The following is a 21,724-nucleotide window of genomic DNA, read 5'->3' on the forward strand; positions in this document are numbered from 1 at the left end:
TTAAAGGATGATGAGCTGAAAGCCAGGCAGTCCACCACCTGACTCTTTCTGCCCATTAGCGATCTGTTTGAGACAGAGGAGGGCGTTCAGGAAGATGAATGTGGGTGGCACAGTGTTGGTGCAGGTGGGGAGGTGATCCGGGTGAGTGGGCAGCACACAGGGCATGCAGGGTGAGTGGTGCCAGTGGTTGGGTCTATGACAGTGAGTGAGAGAGATGTTGCTGGTGTGATGATGCTGCCCCTTTAACAAGGTTATTTTATTCTTGCTTTTTTTTTCAAGAGGGATCATAAAGGCAGAGGTGTTAAAAAGTCTACTCTAACAACAGTAGGGGAGTGGTCAGTTCTCCAAGTTCAGGTGTTTTCTAGTTTCTTTTAACTGTAACAGTGAAAAGCTGCTGCAGTCCAGAGAAAGGTTCCAAGCTTCAGCAGATGCTTCCTGTCTGACTTTTCTCTCTGAAATCTCTCCTGCCTGTAGGAACCTGCGTTTGAATTCACCTTTTATGTGTGTTTATGGGATGTTATGGGGATTGGAACAGCTATTTCGTTAACTTGTGTTTTCAAATTGTTAATTTAATCTAAATTCTGTTTTCTTTTGTTCATGTTTTAACTGTAGCGCTTAAATAAATTCTGTTTTGATTAAAACCGAGGGCTTTGACTAGCTGCATCACTCCTGAAAGATCCACTCCACATCTGCCTTTAAAATAAGAAAAAGTTAGGGTCTGGTTTACCTTCTTAAAATGTTTTGCAGGGGTCTGGCCTGGTCCATGACACAGGCAACTGTGAGAATGGCATAGCATGAACTTTGGTAGGATGTGGGTATAGTAGCAAGGAGTGAGTGGTGTGAGGTATCAGAGTGAAGATGGTGGCACTTGTACTGGTGGATTAGAGAAGGCCATTGTCCGCACTGCTCCTGGTGGCTACATTGGACAAGATTGGCATGGTTTGGTGCCCACTGCCTGCCCTGGGAGGAAGATGTCCCACGTTGGTACTACCCACTCCAGCAGGACCTCCAGGTCCTTCCCACAAAGAGGAGTGGCAATAGCCCCCAGTCTGTCATGTCCAGGGCAAATGTCAGGATCTGTGCGGGGCAGCTGTGAGCTGACAGAGCTCATCCAGGTGCACAACAGGCTTTTAAAGATGACACCAATGGAAAGGATGCCAGTGGATTCTGGGATATCCACTGTGTGGTGGGTTCTTCTGGGAACAGTGTTTGTTACGATGGGACAGGAATGGGGCGTAGGGAGTGGCAGGTAGTTAACGAAGCGAGTTGGTAACATAAAGTGAGAGAACTCATGAGGCAGCACAGGGGAATCTCTCCGAAGAACTCAAACAACTCTGAATTAACCAAAAGAAAACACAAGATTCAGTCCTGGATGTATTGTGGATGGTATTATTATTCTAAAGGTGTACAGTTTTGTGTTGTTATTTGTTCAAAACTGTGAAATTTTGTTACTTTATTGTTTAGTAGGTTTCCTGGATCTCATACATTTTCTACTTTAAATATTAGAGTTACTGATCCCTCGCCAGATTGAAACAGAAATGTGACATTTTGCTTCAGGATTGGAGCTGGTCAAATGGGCTCAGAGTAAGGCACGCAGTCGAATCCATAACAGAGCTTAATAATAATGATAGAATATCTATCCTCATGTTAAAAATTCTCCCTGACATCACCTCTTCCCTGTCTCTGTCATTGCTCTCAACTTATTACCTGTTGTACAAGACCATGGATCAGAACAGAATTCCTGTTTCCTGGTTCCTGATTTCCATGATTCCTGAAGAAGGGCTCATGCCTGAAATGTCAATTCTCCTGCTCCTTGGATGCTGCCTGACCTGCTGCGCTTTTCCAGCAACACATTTTCAGCATGGATTAGAACAGAAAGGGTTAATATTGGAGACTGCATTAAGCTCTATCTCATTTGATCACATCTCTCAGTCTTCTATGAAGAATTGAGGATTCGATCTTGAGACCCTGATAGGCTCAGATATGTCATCCCTGGCTCCTGATAGTTTTAGACATTAATTCTAACCAGAGTCAAGAGTGGGGTGCTGTAAAAGCACAGCAGGTCAAGCAGCATCCAGGGAGCAGGAGAATCAACATTTCGGGAATAAGCCCTTCATCAGGAGAGGGCATTCCTAATGAAGGGCTTATGCCTGAAATGTCAACTCTCCCACTCCTCGAATATCTATCCTCATGTTAAAAATTCTCCCTGACATCACCTCTTCCCTGTCTCTGTCATTGCTCTCAACTTACTACCTGTTGTACAAGACCATGGATCAGAACAGAATTCCTGTTTCCTGGTTCCTGATTTCCATGATTCCTGAAGAAGGGCTCATGCCTGAAATGTCAATTCTCCTGCTCCTTGGATGCTCCCTGACCTGCTGTGTTTTTCCAGCACCCCACTCTTGACTCTGATCTCCAGCATCTGCAGTCCTCACTTTCTCCTAATTAATTCTAACCAGTCAATTTGTCTCCTGCCTATTGCTGTCATACCATAAATTATATCTTGTTGATAAGTGCCTCTTCACATTAAGACAATGGCTCCTTCTCTACCAGTGTTAACGAAAGCTCTGATACAGAAAGGATGATTTCCCAATCAGAGGCTGTTATAAAATTTTGTTTGTTTGAAATAAACAGAAAGGATGATTTAGGATTCTTTAGAATTTGTGAAAAATGCCATATTGGATTAAATTGTTAATTCTGTTTTTCTCACCGTGAATGCAGCCACACCTGCTGAATTTCTCCAGCATTATCTGTGTTTGCGCTGTATATACATGCCCTGCAGTGAACAATCACATTATTATGTGTGCAGCACCCTAGAAGTAGGCCATTCAGCCCAACTGGTCCATGGTGGTGAACCTTCTCCACCTTATTTCGTCTTGCTAGTATATACCGATGTATACGTATATATCCCTCTCGTTCTTTCTCCCTCATGAACCTGTTCAGCTTCCCCCTAGATGTGTCCATGCCATCCACCTTAAGCACTATGTGCATGATTATAATTCTGGAATTATCACTTAATTATCCTAATGCTGGTAATACAAAAACAGATATTAATATTTTGCTAATTACGTAGATTCCGATGTATCTTTTAGGTAAGGTGACGTTCTGTGAAACTTCCTTTATGTTCCAAAAACTTACCTGTGTCAGCCTCGGAGAATTCGGCAGTAAAACTGAAAAAAATATTCTTGTGAACTTTTACCAAAAAGACCCCTTGAGGTTCTGATTTCTCGGAGATTCCTCAAAAGGTAATAGAGTTGGGAGGAGTGAAAGAGACGGGGAGAGTTGATGTCAGGGAGGATTTCTAACATAAGGAAGATTGATGCTCGTGTCCATGCTGTTGCATTGTCTTTGTGCCCCAGGATTGTTAGCATCTTGAAGGGATGCTGTCTTTCGGAAATGTGAGGGATTGTGTTTCAAGAAATCAATTGCAAAGGAAGGTCAAAGTGAAATGTGGGAGGTGTGGGTTAATGTCTCGTATTGTCCGATAATGCCAGCTCACTGCACTCTGTGAGTTGCTGCTCACAGGAAGGCTACTGTCTCCATTTCCCCTGTAAGTGTAGGGAACTATATGACCTCCTTAATCTACTGTGAGAGAGGAAACTCACAACCTGGTCTAACCGGAAGGGTCCATTGTAGGTAACAAGATATAGGTTACTGCACTTTAATGATGAGTTGCATGATTCAATAGACACTGTAAGAGAGATCTTGAGGAGGATTGTTGAGTCTGACTCCTTTGATATTGTAAATTCTGCTGACATTATAATGGGTGGTGCTTATGGCTCTCCTCAGTATTAACCCTTTCAGATCCATATACGACAGCTTGTGCTCCCAGTTTTGCTGTTTTGATGCAGGCCAGTGTTATGGAAGCATTCTTCACTGTACCTGGACTGGATCCTGCCCAACTCAAGGATAGCGTATTAACAACAACAAGAGCTTGCAATTATGTTGCACCTTCAACAAAATAAAAATCTCAAAGCACAACATAAGAGCAGGATCAAATATACTTAGACAGTGAGCCAACAACAGACAGCTCAGTCAGAGGGAGAATTTACAGAGCTGAATGGAAGAGGGGAGAGAGGTAGATATAGGGCAAAACTTAGGGAGGTAATTCCTGAGCTTAGGATCCAGGGAGTTAAAGGAATGTTTTCCAATTGCAGAAAAATTAAAATCTGGAGTGTGTGTGAGGCCGGAATTAGGGACGTTCAGGGAACTGGAGCATTATAAGAGCTGGATGAGGCTAGAGCATTCCGTGGTAGGGAGTGGGGAGGTGGTTGCAGGAGTTGAGGAGATTTGAGGTAAAGTCATAGACTCATAGAGATGTACAGCATGGAAACAGACCCTTCGGTCCAACTTGTCGATGCCTACCAGATGTCTTAACCTAATCTTGTCCCATTTGGCCCATGTCTCTTTAACCCCTTCATATACCCATCCAGATGCCTTTTAAATGTTATAATTGTATTAGTCTCCACCACTCCCTCTGGCAGCTCATTCCATACACGCACCACCCTCTGAGTGAAAAAGGTGCCCCTTAGGTCCTTTTAAATTTTCCCCCTCTAACCCTAAACCTATGCCCTCTAGTTCTGGACTCCTTCGCCCCAGGGAAAAGACCTTGTCTGTTTATCCTATCCATGCCTCTCATGATTTCATAAACCTCTGTAAGGATATTCGTCAGCCTCCAGTGCTCCAGGGAAAACAGCCCCAGCCTATTCAGCTTCTCCCGGTAGCTCAAATCCTCCAACCCTGGCAACATCCTTGTAAATCGTTTTTGTACCCTTTCAAGTTTTACAACATCCTTCTGAGAGGAGGGAGTCCAGAATTGCACACAATATTCCAAAAGTGGCCTAACCAATGTCCTGTACAGCTGCAACATTATCCCCAACTCTAATACTCAATGCTATGTCCAATAATGGAAAGCCTTCTTCACTATCCTGTCTATCTGCAACTCCACAGATTGGAGATAGTGTTGGATATGGGAGCTGGAAAAGGCTGCAGGGTTGTGGTGGTTGAAAGGTTACAGAGATGGGAAGGGTGTAGTGCGAGGGGGGCTACAGATATAAGGAGGGATGTGGGGATTGGAGAAGGTGACAGATGTAGGGAAGGATGAAGAGGACTACAGAGTTAAGGATTGGAGGTGGTTACAGAAGTAGGGTGGGTGGTAAGGTTGAGAGAATAAGCTCAGTCAAAGTCAAAGGGATAAGAATGATCATATTGAGCTGTTGCTGAGCTGCAAATCAATGAGGGCGAGTGAGCACAGATGGGAATGACATCTGGGATAGAAGACAGACAGGACACTAACAAATTTCTGCCAATTTCGATCAGAAATGGAGAATACACTTCATTATAACATGCCAACAAAGTGTCACAACAACTATGATCCTGAATGATCCAATACATAGGAGACCTCAGATACATTGAAGGCATGTCTTCTATCGGTTTTGTAAAAGTTAGCCTGGTACACCCAACTTAAATGCTCATCAAAGTTGAAATAGGTTTATTTTAACCCCTGGAGGTCTTGCAAACTTTTGCCAGTTTCATGTAACTCACTGTCTTTGCAAAGCTGAACATTGTGAGACAGAAATGTAAGATGTGTGACTTACTGAAAGTGTGTCGCGGGTGTCAGTGTTGGTAACTATTCACGAGTTCAGAGACAAGTTGGCCATTTAAATCCATTTGGCAATAGGTCACATTTTTGGAAGGATTTATTGACTCCTTTATATGTTGGGCTGTGACTAATACTGTCTTTTCTGAAAGTAGCAATCAGAAAACATGATGGAGTGCCTGTTGCTGGAGCTCAGCAGCTCAACAGCTGAGCACCTTGGACTGAGTCCGAATCTCAATGGATTGTCAATGCTTATTTCAGCTTGAAGCCAAAACTGTTGCAACAAACTCCTTTGTTTATCAATTTGACTCGAGAAATTGGTTTGATCAATATGACCAAGCAGGAACCAATTTCTTTTTAATCCTGTTGCACACAGAGGGGGGGAGAACTCAAGTTTGTTAACCAGTGATGTGACTATGCTGCTCCTTTAAGAAGGTTATGTTGTCCTTGGCTTTTTTTTTAGGGTGGTCATAAAAGAAACAGTCTCCAAAAAGCCTAAGTTGAAAGTTTTAGGGCCAGTTCGATTATAGCTAACATACTGCCTCAGAAAAAGACTTTCAATTAAAAAAAAACACTTGTACAATGAAAGGGGAGTGGCCAGTTCTCCCAGCTCAGCTTTTCTTTGGTTTGAGTTGGTTTTAGCACAGTAGTGTTTCGGAAGCTGCTGGACCCAAAGAAGCAGGTCCATGCCAATCCTCCCTCTCTCTGACTTCTCTTCTGTAAGACCCTGTGTTTGACTTTACTTTTTTTTGCCAAGGGGTGTTTATGGGGATTGTTGCAAGTATTTGGAACAGCAACATTAAGTTGGGATGATCTGTTGGGTTTTTGGATAGATTACGTTATTCAGTATTCTGTTCTTTTTTGTGCATGTTTCATTCGTTAATATTGTAACTAAATTCTGTTTTCTTTAAAACTAAATAGTTTGACCAGCTGCATCTCACCTGGAATATCCACTGTACTTCTGCTTAAAACAACCGTCAAAGTTAGAATGTGCGCTACTTTCTTAAAATGTTTTGAGGGGAGTCTGGCCTGGTCCATAACAGTGAGTATTGCAATTAAACCTTCAATGATTTCATGTTTGGTACCTTCTACAAAACTGCAAGTCCATCAAGATAGAATGCAATTAATTTCAATTCCAAGATCTTTCGAGATGTAAGCTTTCTTACAGCAATGAAACGTGCTTTGGCCTCACAATATTTTAGACTCTTAAAAAAAATTCTATTCTCTACCTCATTAGAAATTGGAAAAATTGTGTCATTTACAGATTGCTTTTGAAGTAAGCTACAACAACAGTTATACTGTTTTATAAACTTGAGAACCAAAGGGCCTCACCCAGTTCTGGAGATGCAACTCTCAATAGGTATTTTGACACGTGTGGTGAGTATATTTCCACTTATGGCAAAATCGAGAAAAGGGAACATTATTTGAAAATTTCACCCAGAGGGTCATGAATTTTCAGAATGCTTTCTGAAAATCTGCTGGACGCAGGGTCTGCGATTAGTGTTAAGTCGGCCGTAGGAAGTTTCAGATCAAACACAGGGGTGAACAGTTTAGACAGGGATAGGCAGGAATGTGGTTTTGACATAACAATCAGATCAGAGTCAAGAGTAGGGTGCTGGAAAAGCACAGCAAGTCAGGCAGCATCTGAGGAGCAGGAAAATCTACGTTTTAGGCATTAGCCCTTCATCAGCATTGCTCTTTCCTGATGAAGGGTTTATGGTGTCAAGCTTCTTGAGTGTTGTTGGAGCTGAACTCAAGCTGGACTGCTATCTGGAGTACAGTATTAATTGCTTATTTAAGGACTGATGTAAATGTGTTGGAGACAATCCAGAGAAGGTTTACCAGACTAATACCCGGAATTCCCGATGAAAGGCTTTTGCCCGAAACATCGATTTTTCTGCTCCTTGGATGCTGCCTGACCTGCTTTTCCAGCACCCCACTCTCGACTCTGATCTCCAGAATCTGCAGTCCTCACTTTCTCCTGTGACAATCAGATCAACCATTAATGGTAGAGCAGGCTGGAGGGGATGAATAGCCTGCTCCTGCTCCTGGTTAGTATTTTTGCATGCTCACAGACCTGGCTGCCATTTCAATATTGAGGCGATAGCTAGTCTATTAATTATCGCTAGTCTATTAATCCAGAGACCCAGGTAATGTCCTGGGGGCCTGGGTTAAATCCTGCTGTGGCAGATGGTGGAATTTGAATTTAATAAAAATCTGGAATTAGGAGTCTAATGGTGACCATGAAACCAATGTCAATTGTTAGGAAAACCCACCTGGATCACTGACGTCCTTTAGGGAAGGAAACTGCCATCCTTACCTGGCCTGGCCTACCTGTGACTCCAGACCCACAGCAATGTGGTTGATACGTAAACTACTGTCCGGGCAATTAGGGATGGGTAATAAATGCTGCCCAGGCTGAGGTACCCTCAACCCATGAATGAATAAAAACAAACTTACTTCCGGTGTACAAGATATTGCCTTCACCCATCGGTTCTGTCTTGTTTTTGATTATAAAGGAACTCCCAAAGATCTTTGGGTGTTTTTGTCTGACCTGCTGTGCCACCTTTACCTGTATTTTTCAGAAACACGCGGCGAGTAACTTATCTCCGTACAGTTAGAGGCTAAAGAACAAAATCCTTCTTAAGCCTCAAATAGACATGTTCGAGTGCTCTCACAAAACCGTGAGCTGGATTGGAAACATTTACATGGATCTCCTGGCTATCAGCTCAGTCCAGATATTCTCTGCATTGCTTAATTCTGTGATTCTGTTCTGTAAGAGACCTAATGCACGTCTCAACCTCTCTCCAACATTCAGGCTGCAAGCGGGCATCAGAACCGCCCCACATTTGCCACGGGACTATGCTTACATCGGTAAAACTATAGGAATTCATTTTGTGTTTTAAACGGCAGCCGCAGCTTAAACCTACAGAACTCAGCAGCTGCCGGTCCGCCCACGTGACCGGGAGATGGGAGCCAGAGGACAGATCAAATCCACACTAGGCCAGACACTAACCATGACTCATAGACCGAAACTCCGGAGCTAATTAATATGGAAACCCATCTCCTAATCGAATCAAGAGACTGACTGAAACACACCCATATTCATCAATACAGAACCATCCTGACACAAAGGACAGGCATCCACCAGACAGGAACGAGCAGACTAATACACACCAGGACCCCAAGGGAACAAAGGGGGGTGCTAGCCCCCAGCCCTCACAGAGAGAGACAAGCAGATAGTACCCGAACCCGTTTAGATAATCCAATTAGCACCCTATTGTGTGTACACTGCAACTCTCCTGGGACGGCAGGAAACCCACCATTTGCACCTACTCCAGCGATGATGGGGAACTATCATCCCATTCATACTCAAAATCCTCACATCCTGACAAAGAAAGGCATATGATGTGTAGCAGCGCGCGGGAACAGCAGACCAGCCGAGATTCGGACCTCGGTTGGTCTCCACCGGTGTTACTGTATCAATAAACGTTACCGATTGTTGAACCGCACTCTGGGCTCGGACTGATATCATTTCATCTGCGCTAACAAGGCCAAACTTGATCTCTCAACCAAAATTGCTGGTGTGGGAGTTTGCTGTGCACAAATTAGCTACTGTGCTTCTGACATTCGAAGTAGTTACACTGCCAAATCACTTCATTGGTTGTTAAGCATTTTGGAGCATCATGAGAGTGCGATAGTCAACATACAAATGCAAATCTTTCTGTCTTCATTCCTTTGCTGTGGAGCACTCAGCCACTTATGGTTCCTTTCAAGGAGCAGGGTTGGCGATTAGTAATGTCCTTCATGCTGTGCATCCTGAAATTCAATTCTGCTGCAAGAGATTAAATGTACCCCTCACGTTGCTAAAAATAGAACCGCACAAGGTTTGATTTCTGCTAAGTAGAAAGATATTAGCTCAGAACACAAGTCTGAAGTACTCACTTTGAAACATGAACAAAATAAAAATTGCTGGTCAGCCAGCTTATAACATCTGTTCAGTTTGTCAGCATTATTCTCTCAGACCACTGCTGGCAGAGAATTTCCACCTGTCTCCAATAAGGTATGTTGATTCTAAATCTCCTCATTCATCAGAAAAGAGTAACATGGGGCTCTTGCATTTGTTTCAGCATTTTGCAGTATTGGGTATTCTTCTATATTTGTAATCAATCAATGAACTGTGGATGCTGGACATCTGAAACAAAAATAGATATTGTTGGATAAAACTATGATTTCTCTCCACAGATGCTGTCTGACTTGCTGCGTTTTGCCAGTAATATCTGTTATTATTTGTTCCATATTTAGTTTGGTCACTTGCCAACAAGAATGAAAGAAACAAAAAAAAATTAGATTTGTGGTTGGATAGCACCAAAGCCTGTACTAACTGGGGTTCCACTCCTGTACTAACTGGGGTTCCATTCCTGTACTAACTGGGGTTCCATTCCTGTACTAACTGGGGTTCCATCCCTGTAGTAACTGGGGTTCCATTCTCATACAAGCTGGGGTTCCATCCCTGTACTAACTGGGGTTCCATCCCTGTAGTAACTGGGGTTCCATCCCTGTACTAACTGGGGTTCCATCCCTGTAGTAACTGGGGTTTCATCCCTGTACTAACTGGGGTTCCATCCCTGTACTAACTGGGGTTCCATCCCTGTACGAACTGGGGTTCCATTCCCGTACAAACTGGGGTTCCATTCCCGTATTAACTGGGGTTCCATTCTCGTACTAACTATGGTTCCATTCCTGTACTAACTGGGGTTCCACTCCTGTACTAACTGGGGTTCCACTCCCGTAATAACTGGGGTTCCATCCCCGTACTAACTGGGGTTCCATTCTCGTACTAACTATGGTTCCATTCCTGTACTAACTGGGGTTCCATCCCTGTACTAACTGGGGTTCCATTCCTGTACTAACTGGGGTTCCATTCTCGTACTAACTATGGTTCCATTCCTGTACTAACTGGGGTTCCATCCCTGTACTAACTGGGGTTCCATTCCTGTACTAACTGGGGTTAAATTCTCGTACTAACTATGGTTCCATTCCTGTACTAACTGGGGTTCCATCCCTGTACTAACTGGGGTTCCATTCCCGTACTAACTGGGGTTCCATTCCCGTACTAACTGGGGTTCCATTCCCGTACTAACTGGGGTTCCACTCCTGTACTAACTGGGGTTCCATTCCCGTACTAACTGGGGTTCCAGTCCTGTACTAACTGGGGTTCCATTCCTGTATTAACTGGGGTTCCACTCCTGTACTAACTGGGGTTCCATTCCCGTACTAACTGGGGTTCCATTCCCGTACTAACTGGGTTCCATTCCTGTACTAACTGGGTTCCAATCCTGTACTAACTGGGATTCCATTCCCATACTAACTGGGGTTCCATTCCTGTACTAACTGGGTTCCATTCCTGTACTAACTGGGTTCGAATCCTGTACTAACTGGGGTTCCATTCCCGTACTAACTGGGGTTCCACTCCTGTACTAACTGGGGTTCCATTCCCGTACTAACTGGGGTTCCACTCCTGTACTAACTGGGGTTCCATTCCTGTACTAACTGGGGTTCCACTCCTGTACTAACTGGGGTTCCATTCCTGTACTAACTGGGGTTCCATTCCCGTACTAACTGGGGTTCCATTCCCGTACTAACTGGGGTTCCACTCCTGTACTAACTGGGGTTCCACTCCTGTACTAACTGGGGTTCCATTCCCGTACTAACTGGGGTTCCATCCCCGTACTTACTGGGTTGCCATTCCTGCACTAATGTTCCATTCCTGTACAAACTGGGGTTACAATCCCGTACTAACTGAGGTTCCATTCCCGTACTAACTGGGGTTCCATCCCTGAACAAACTGGGGTTCCATTCCCGTACTAACTTGGGTTCCATTCCCGTACTAACTGGGGTTCCATTCCTGTACTAACTGGGGTTCCATTCCCGGAACTAACTGGGATTCCATTTCTGTACTAACTGGGGTTCCATTCCTGTACTAACGTTCCATCCCTGTACAAACTGCGGTTCCATTCCTGTATGAAGTGGGGTTCCATCACTGGACTAACTGTGGTTCCATTCCTGTACTAACTGGGGTTCCATTCCTGTACTAACTGGGTTCCATTGCCGTACTAACTGGGGTTCCACTCCTTACTAACTGGGGTTCCATTCCCGTACTAACTGGGGTTCCACTCCTGTACTAACTGGGGTTCCATTCCCGTACTAACTGGGGTTCCACTCCTGTACTAACTGGGGTTCCACTCCTGTACTAACTGGGGTTCCATTCCCGTACTAACTGGGGTTCCATCCCCGTACTTACTGGGTTGCCATTCCTGCACTAATGTTCCATTCCTGTACTAACTGAGGTTCCATCCCTGGATTGACTGGGTTCCATCCCTGTATTAACTGGGGTTCCATCCCGGTACTAACGTTCCATCCCTGTACAAACTGGGGTTACAATCCCGTACTAACTGAGGTTCCATTCCCGTACTAACTGGGGTTCCATCCCTGAACAAACTGGGGTTCCATTCCCGTACTAACTTGGGTTCCATTCCCGTACTAACTGGGGTTCCATTCCTGTACTAACTGGGGTTCCATTCCCGTACTAACTGGGGTTCCATTCCCGGAACTAACTGGGATTCCATTTCTGTACTAACTGGGGTTCCATTCCTGTACAAAGTGGGGTTCCATCACTGGACAAACTGTGGTTCCATTCCTGTACTAACTGGGGTTCCATTCCTGTACTAACTGGGTTCCATTGCCGTACTAACTGGGGTTCCACTCCTTACTAACTGGGGTTCCATTCCTGTACTAACTGGGGTTCCAATCCTGTACTAACTGGGGTTCCATTCCTGTACTAACTGGGGTTCCATTCCCGTACTAACTGGGGTTCCATTCCCGGAACTAACTGGGATTCCATTTCTGTACTAACTGAGGTTCCATTCCTGTACTAACGTTCCATCCCTGTACAAACTGGGGTTCCATTCCTGTACGAAGTGGGGTTCCATCCCTGGACTAACTGTGGTTCCATTCCTGTACTAACTGGGGTTCCATTCCTGTACTAACTGGGTTCCATTGCCGTACTAACTGGGGTTCCACTCCTTACTAACTGTGTTGCCATTCCCGTACTAACTGGGGTTCCATCCCTGTACTAACTGGGTTCCATTCCCGTACTAACTGGGGTTCCATTCCCGTACTAACTGGGGTTCCATTCCTGTACTAACTGGGGTTCCATTCCCGGAACTAACTGGGATTCCATTTCTGTACTAACTGGCGTTCCATTCCTGTACTAACGTTCCATCACTGTACAAACTGGGGTTCCATTCCTGTACTAACTGGGGTTCCATTCCTGTACTAACTGGGTTCCATTGCCATACTAACTGGGGTTCCACTCCTTACTAACTGTGTTGCCATTCCCGTACTAACTGGGGTTCCATTCCTGTACTAACGTTCCATCCCTGTACAAACTGGGGTTCCATTCCTGTACGAAGTGGGGTTCCATCCCTGGACTAACTGTGGTTCCATTCCTGTACTAACTGGGGTTCCATTCCTGTACTAACTGGGTTCCATTGCCGTACTAACTGGGGTACCATTCCCGTACTAACTGGGGTTCCATTCCTGTACTAACTGGGGTTCTATCCCCGTACTAACTGGGTTGCCATTCCTGCACTAATATTCCATCGCTGTACGAACTGGGGTTCCATCCCTGGATTGACTGGGTTCCATCCCTGTACTAACTGGGGTTCCATTACCATACTAACTGGGTTTCCATTCCCGTACTAACAGGGTTCCATTCCTGTACTAACTGGTTTCCATTCCCGTACTAACTTGGGTTTCATTCCCGTACTAACTGGGGTTCCATTCCTGTACTTACTAGGGTTCCATTCCCATACTAACTGGTGTTCCATTCCCGTACTAACTGGGTTCCATTTCCGTACTAACTGGGTTCCATTCCCGCACTAACTGGGTTTCCATTCCCGTACTAACTGGGGTTCCATTCCTGTACTAACTGGGTTCCATTCCCGTACTAACTGGGGTTCCATTCCCGTACTAACTGGGTTCCATTCCCGTACTAACTGGGGTTCCATACCCGTACTAACTGGGATTCCATTCCTGTACTAACTGGGATTCTATTCCCGTACTAACTGGGTTCCATTCCCGTACTAACTGGGGTTCCATTCCCGTACTAATTGGGGTTCCATTCCCGTACTAACTATGGTTCCATTCCTGTACTAACTGGGGTTGCATCCCTGTACTAACTGGGGTTCCATTCCCGTACTAACTGGGGTTCCATCCCGGAACTAACTGGGGTTCCATTCCTGTACTAACTGGGGTTCCATTCCCGTACTAACTGGGGTTCCACTCGTGTATTAACTGGGGTAGCATCCCTGTACTAACTGGGGTTCCATTCCCGTACTAACTGGGATACCACTCCTGTACTAACTGGGGTTCCATTCCCGTACTAACTGGGGTTCCATTCCTATACTAACTGGGGTTCCATCCCTTTACTAACTGGGGTACCATTGCCCTAATAACTGGGGTTCCATTCCCGTAGGAACTGGGGTTCCACTCCTGTACTAACTGGGGTTCCATTCCCGTACTAACTGGGGTTCCATTCCCGTACTAACTGGGGTTCCAACCCTGTACTAAGTGGGGTTCCATTCCCGTACTAACTGGGGTTCCATCCCTGTATTAACTGCGGTTCCATTCCTGTACTAACTGCGGTTCCATTCCTGTACCAAGTGGGGTTCCATTCCTGTACTTACTGGGTTGCCATTCCTGTACTAACTGGGGTTCCATTCCTGTACTAACTGGGTTCCATTCCCGTACAAACTGGGGTTCCATTCCTGTACTAACTGGGTTCCAATCCTGTACCAACTGGGGTTCCATTCCCTTACTAACTGGGGTTCCATTCCCGTACTAACTGGGGTTCCATTCCCGTACTAACTGGGGTTCCATTCCCGGAACTAACTGGGATTCCATTTCTGTACTAACTGGGGTTCCATTCCTGTACTAACGTTCCATCCCTGTACAAACTGGGGTTCCATTCCTGTACAAAGTGGGGTTCCATCACTGGACAAACTGTGGTTCCATTCCTGTACTAACTGGGGTTCCATTCCTGTACTAACTGGGTTCCAATCCTGTACCAACTGGGGTTCCATTCCCTTACTAACTGGGGTTCCATTCCCGTACTAACTGGGGTTCCATTCCCGTACTAACTGGGGTTCCATTCCCGGAACTAACTGGGATTCCATTTCTGTACTAACTGGGGTTCCATTCCTGTACTAACGTTCCATCCCTGTACAAACTGGGGTTCCATTCCTGTACAAAGTGGGGTTCCATCACTGGACAAACTGTGGTTCCATTCCTGTACTAACTGGGGTTCCATTCCTGTACTAACTGGGTTCCATTGCCGTACTAACTGGGGTTCCACTCCTTACTAACTGGGGTTCCATTCCTGTACTAACTGGGGTTCCATTCCTGTACTAACTGGGGTTCCATTCCTGTACTAACTGGGTTCCATTGCCGTACTAACTGGGGTTCCACTCCTTACTAACTGTGTTGCCATTCCCGTACTAACTGGGGTTCCATTCCTGTACTAACGTTCCATCCCTGTACAAACTGGGGTTCCATTCCTGTACGAAGTGGGGTTCCATCCCTGGACTAACTGTGGTTCCATTCCTGTACTAACTGGGGTTCCATTCCTGTACTAACTGGGTTCCATTGCCGTACTAACTGGGTTCCACTCCTTACTAACTGTGTTGCCATTCCCGTACTAACTGGGGTTCCATCCCTGTACTAACTGGGTTCCATTCCCGTACTAACTGGGGTACCATTCCCGTACTAACTGGGGTTCCATCCCTGTACTAACTGGGTTCCATTCCCGTACTAACTGGGGTACCATTCCCGTACTAACTGGGGTTCCATTCCTGTACTAACTGGGGTTCTATCCCCGTACTAACTGGGTTGCCATTCCTGCAACGAACTGGGGTTCCATCCCTGGATTGACTGGGTTCCATCCCTGTACTAACTGGGGTTCCATTACCATACTAACTGGGTTTCCATTCCCGTACTAACTTGGGTTTCATTCCCGTACTAACTGGGGTTCCATTCCTGTACTTACTAGGGTTCCATTCCCATACTAACTGGTGTTCCATTCCCGTACTAACTGGGTTCCATTTCCGTACTAACTGGGTTCCATTCCCGCACTAACTGGGTTTCCATTCCCGTACTAACTGGGGTTCCATTCCTGTACTAACTGGGTTCCATTCCCGTACTAACTGGGGTTCCATTCCCGTACTAACTGGGTTCCATTCCCGTACTAACTGGGGTTCCATACCCGTACTAACTGGGATTCCATTCCTGTACTAACTGGGATTCTATTCCCGTACTAACTGGGTTCCATTCCCGTACTAACTGGGGTTCCATTCCCGTACTAATTGGGGTTCCATTCCCGTACTAACTATGGTTCCATTCCTGTACTAACTGGGGTTGCATCCCTGTACTAACTGGGGTTCCATTCCCGTACTAACTGGGGTTCCATCCCGGAACTAACTGGGGTTCCATTCCTGTACTAACTGGGGTTCCATTCCCGTACTAACTGGGGTTCCACTCGTGTATTAACTGGGGTAGCATCCCTGTACTAACTGGGGTTCCATTCCCGTACTAACTGGGATACCACTCCTGTACTAACTGGGGTTCCATTCCCGTACTAACTGGGTATCCATTCCTGTACTAACTGGGGTTCCATCCCTTTACTAACTGGGGTACCATTGCCCTAATAACTGGGGTTCCATTCCCGTAGGAACTGGGGTTCCACTCCTGTACTAACTGGGGTTCCATTCCCGTACTAACTGGGGTTCCATTCCCGTACTAACTGGGGTTCCAACCCTGTACTAAGTGGGGTTCCATTCCCGTACTAACTGGGGTTCCATCCCTGTATTAACTGCGGTTCCATTCCTGAACTAACTGCGGTTCCATTCCTGTACCAAGTGGGGTTCCATTCCTGTACTTACTGGGTTGCCATTCCTGTACTAACTGGGGTTCCATTCCTGTACTAACTGGGTTCCATTCCCGTACAAACTGGGGTTCCATTCCTGTACTAACTGGGTTCCAATCCTGTACTAACTGGGGTTCCATTCCCTTACTAACTGGGGTTCCATTCCCGTACTAACTGGGGTTCCATTCCCGTACAAACTGGGGTTCCATTCCTGTACTAACTGGGTTCCAATCCTGTACTAACTGGGGTTCCATTCCCTTACTAACTGGGGTTCCATTCCCGTACTAACTGGGGTTCCATTCCCGTACTAACTGGGGTGCTATTCCTGTACTAACTGGGGTTCCACTCCCGGACTAACTGGGGTTCCACTCCCGTACTAACTGGGGTTCCATTCCCGTACTAACTGGGGTGCCATTCCTGTACTAACTGGGGTTCCACTCCCGGACTAACTTGGGTTCCATTCCCGTACTAACTGGGGCTCCATCCCGGTACTAACTGGGGTGCCATTCCTGTACTAACTGGGGTTCCACTCCCGGACTAACTGGGGTTCCATTCCCGTACTAACTGGGGTTCCACTCCCATACTAACTGGGATTCCACTCCCGTACTAACTGGGATTCCATTCCTGTACTAACTGGGATTCCATTCCCGAACTAACTGGGTTCCATTCCCGTACTAACTGGGGTTCCATTCCCGTACTAATTGGGGTTCCATTCCCGCACTAACTGGGGTTCCATTCCCGTACTAACTATGGTTCCATTCCTGTACTAACTGGGGTTGTATCCCTGTACTAACTGGGGTTCCATTCCCGTACTAACTGGGGTTCCACTCGTGTATTAACTGGGGTTCCACTCCTGTACTAACTGGGGTTCCATTCCCATACGAACTGGGGTTCCATTCCTGTACTAACTGGGGTTCCATCCCTGTACTAACTGGTGTTCTATTCCCGTACTAACTGGGGTTCCACTCGTGTATTAACTGGGGTTGCATCCCTGTACTAACTGGGGTTCCATTCCCGTACTAACTGGGGTTCCACTCGTGTATTAACTGGGGTTCCACTCCTGTACTAACTGGGGTTCCATTCCCATACGAACTGGGGTTCCATTCCTGTACTAACTGGGGTTCCATCCCTGTACTAACTGGGGTACCATTGCCCTAATAACTGGGGTTCCATTCCCGTACTAACTGGGGTTCCACTCCTGTACTAACTGGGGTTCCATTCCCGTACTAACTGGGGTTCCATTCCCATACTAACTGGGGTTCCAACCCTGTACTAAGTGGGGTTCCATTCCTGTACTAACTGCGGTTCCATTCCCGTACCAACTGGGTTCCATTCCTGTACTAACTGGGTTCCATTCCTGTACTAACTGGGGTTCCATTCCTGTACTAACTGGGTTCCAATCCTGTACTAACTGGGGTTCCATTCCTGTACTAACTGGGTTCCATTCCCGTACAAACTGGGGTTCCATTCCTGTACTAACTGGGTTCCAATCCTGTACTAACTGGGGTTCCATTCCCGTACTAACTGGGGTTCCATTCCCTTACTAACTGGGGTTCCATTCCCGTACTAACTGGGGTGCCATTCCTGTACTAACTGGGCTTCCACTCCCGGACTAACTGGGGTTCCATTCCCGTACTAACTGGGGTTCCACTCCCGTACTATCTGGGATTCCACTCCTGTACTAACTGGGGTTCCTCTCCTGTACAAACTGGGGTTCCACTCCTGTACTAACTGGGGTTCGATTCCCATACTAACTGGGGTTCCATTCCCGTACTAACTGGGGTTCCACTCCTGTACTAACTGGGGTTACATTCCCGTACTAACTGGGGTTCCACTCCTGTACTAACTGGGATTCCACTCCTGTACTAACTGGGGTTCCATTCCTGTACTAACTGGGGTTCCAATCCTGTACTAACTGGGTTCCATTCCCGTACTAACTGGGGTTCAATTCCTGTACTAACTGGGTTCCATTCCCGTACTAACTGGGGTTCCATTCCCGTACTAACTGGGGTTCCATTCCTGTATTTACTGGGTTCCATCCCGTACTAACTGGGGTTCAATTCCTGCACTAACTGGGTTCCATTCCCGTACTAACTGGGGTTCCATTCCTGTACTAACGTTCCATCCCGGGACAAAATGGGGTTCCATTCCTGTACGAAGTGGGGTTCCATTCCTGTACTAACTGGGGTTCCATTCCCGTACTAATTGGGGTTCCATTCCCATACTAATTGGGGTTCCATTCCCGTACTAACTGGATTCCATTCCTGTACTAACTGGGGTTCCATTCCCGTACTAACTGGGGTTCCATTCCTGTACTAACTGCGTTCCATTCCCGTACTAACTGGGGTTCCATTCCCGTACTAACTGGGTTCCATTCCCGTACTAACTGGGGTTCCATTCCCGTACTAACTGGGATTCCATTCCCATACTAACTGGGGTTCCATTCCCGTACTAACTGGGTTCCATTCCCATACTAACTGGGGTTCCAATCCTGTACTAACTGTGTTGCCATTCCCGTATTAACTGGGGTTCCATCCCTGTACTAACTGGGTTCCATTCCCGAACTGACTGGGGTTCCATTCCCGTACCAACTGGGGTTTCATCCCTATCCTAACTGGGGTTCCATTCCTGTACTAACTGCGGTTCCATTCCCGTACCAACTGGGTTCCATTCCTGTACTAACTGGGTTCCATTCCTGTACTAACTGGGGTTCCATTCCTGTACTAACTGGGTTCCAATCCTGTACTAACTGGGGTTCCATTCCCGTACTAACTGGGGTTCCATTCCTGTAATAACTGGGTTCCATTCCCGTACAAACTGGGGTTCCATTCCTGTACTAACTGGGGTTCCATTCCTGTACTAACTGGGTTCCATTCCCGTACAAACTGGGGTTCGATTCCTGTACTAACTGGGTTCCAATCCTGTACTAACTGGGGTTCCATTCCCGTACTAAGTGGGGTTCCATTCCCATACTAACTGGGGTTCCATTCCCGTACAAACTGGGGTTCCATTCCCGTACTAACTTGGGTTCCATTCCCGTACTAACTGGGACTCCATCCCGGTACTAACTGGGGTGCCATTCCTGTACTAATTGGGGTTCCACTCCCGGACTACCTGGGGTTCCACTCCCGTACTAACTGGGATTCCACTCCTGTACTAACTGGGGTTCCTCTCCTGTACAAACTGGGGTTCCACTCCTGTACTAACTGGGGTTCCATTCCCGTACTAACTGGGGTTCCATTCCCATACTAACTGGGGTTCCACTCCTGTACTAACTGGGGTTCCATTCCCGTACTAACTGGGGTTCCACTCCTGTACTAACTGGGATTCCACTCCTGGACTAACTGTGGTTCCATTCCTGTACTAACTGGGGTTCCACTCCTGTACTAACTGGGTTTCCACTCCTGTACTAACTGGGGTTCCTCTCCTGTACTAACTGGGGTTCCATTCCCGTACTAACTGGGGTTCCACTCCTGCACTAACTGGGATTCCACTCCTGTACTAACTGGGGTTCCTCTCCTGTACTAACTGGGGTTCCACTCCTGTACTAACTGGGGTTCCATTCCCGTACTAACTGGGGTTCCATTCCTGTACTAACTGGGATTCCACTCCTGTACTAACTGGGGTTCCATTCCCGTACTAACTGGGATTCCACTCCTGTACTAACTGGGGTTCCATCCCTGTACTAACTGCGGTTCCATTCCCGTACTAACTGGGGTTCCATTCCTGTACTAACTGGGATTCCACTCCTGTACTAACTGGGGTTCCATTCCTGTACTAACTGGGATTCCACTCCTGTACTAACTGGGGTTCCATCCCTGTACTAACTGCGGTTCCATTCCCGTACTAACTGGGGTTCATTCCTGTACTACCTGGTATTCCACTCCTGTACTAACTGGGGTTCCATTCACGTACTAACTGGGGTTCCATTCCCGTACTGTCTGGGTTCCATTCCCATACTAACTGGTGTTCCATTCCCGTACTAACTGGGGTTCCATTCCCGTACTAACTGGGGTTCCATTCCTGTACTAACTGGGTTCCATTCCCGTACTAACTGGGGTTCCATTCCCGTACTAACTGGGTTCCATTCCCGTACTAACTGGTGTTCCATTCCCGTACTAACTGGGATTCCATTCCCATATTAACTGGGGTTCCATTCCCGTACTAACTGGGTTCCATTCCCATACTAACTGGGGTTCCAATCCTGTACTAACAGTGTTGCCATTCCCGTACTAACTGGGGTTCCATCCCTGTACTAACTGGGGTTCCATTCCCGTACTAACTGGGGTTCCATTCCCGTACTAACTGGGTTCCATTCCCATACTAACTGGGGTTCCAATCCTGTACTAACAGTGTTGCCATTCCCGTACTAACTGGGGTTCCATCCCTGTACTAACTGGGTTCCATTCCCGAACTGACTGGGGTTCCATTCCCGTACCAACTGGGGTTTCATTCCTATACTAACTGGGGTTCCATTCCCGTACTAACTGGGGTTCCATTCCTGGACTAACTGGGTTCCATTCCTGTACTAACTGGGTTCCATTCCCGTACTAACTGGGGTTCCATTCCTGGACTAATTGGGTTCCATTCCTGTACTAACTGGGTTCCATTCCCGTACTAACTGGGTTCCATTCCCGCACTAACTGGGTTTCCATTCCCATACTAACTGGGGTTCCATTCCCGTACTAACTGGGTTCCATTCCCGTACTAACTGGGTTCCATTCCCGTACTAACTGGGGCTCCATACCCGTACTAACTGGGATTCCATTCCTGTACTAACTGGGATTCCATTCCCGTACTAACTGGGTTCCATTCCCGTAATAACTGGGGTTCCATTCCCGTACTAATTGGGGTTCCATTCCCGTACTAACTATGGTTCCATTCCTGTACTAACTGGGGTTGCATCCCTGTACTAACTGGGGTTTCATTCCCGTACTAACTGGGGTTCCATCCCGGTACTAACTGGGGTTCCATTCCTGTACTAACTGGCGTTCCATTCCCGTACTAACTGGGGTTCCACTCGTGTATTAACTGGGGTTGCATCCCTGTAATAACTGGGGTTACATTCCCGTACTAAATGGGGTTCCACTCCTGTACTAACTGGGGTTCCATTCCCGTACTAACTGGGGTTCCATTCCTGT

Source organism: Chiloscyllium plagiosum, unplaced genomic scaffold (genome assembly GCF_037043375.1).
Source record: "Chiloscyllium plagiosum isolate Xiang-an unplaced genomic scaffold, Cpla_swu_hap1 HiC_scaffold_43, whole genome shotgun sequence".
Classification (NCBI taxonomy): domain Eukaryota; kingdom Metazoa; phylum Chordata; class Chondrichthyes; order Orectolobiformes; family Hemiscylliidae; genus Chiloscyllium; species Chiloscyllium plagiosum.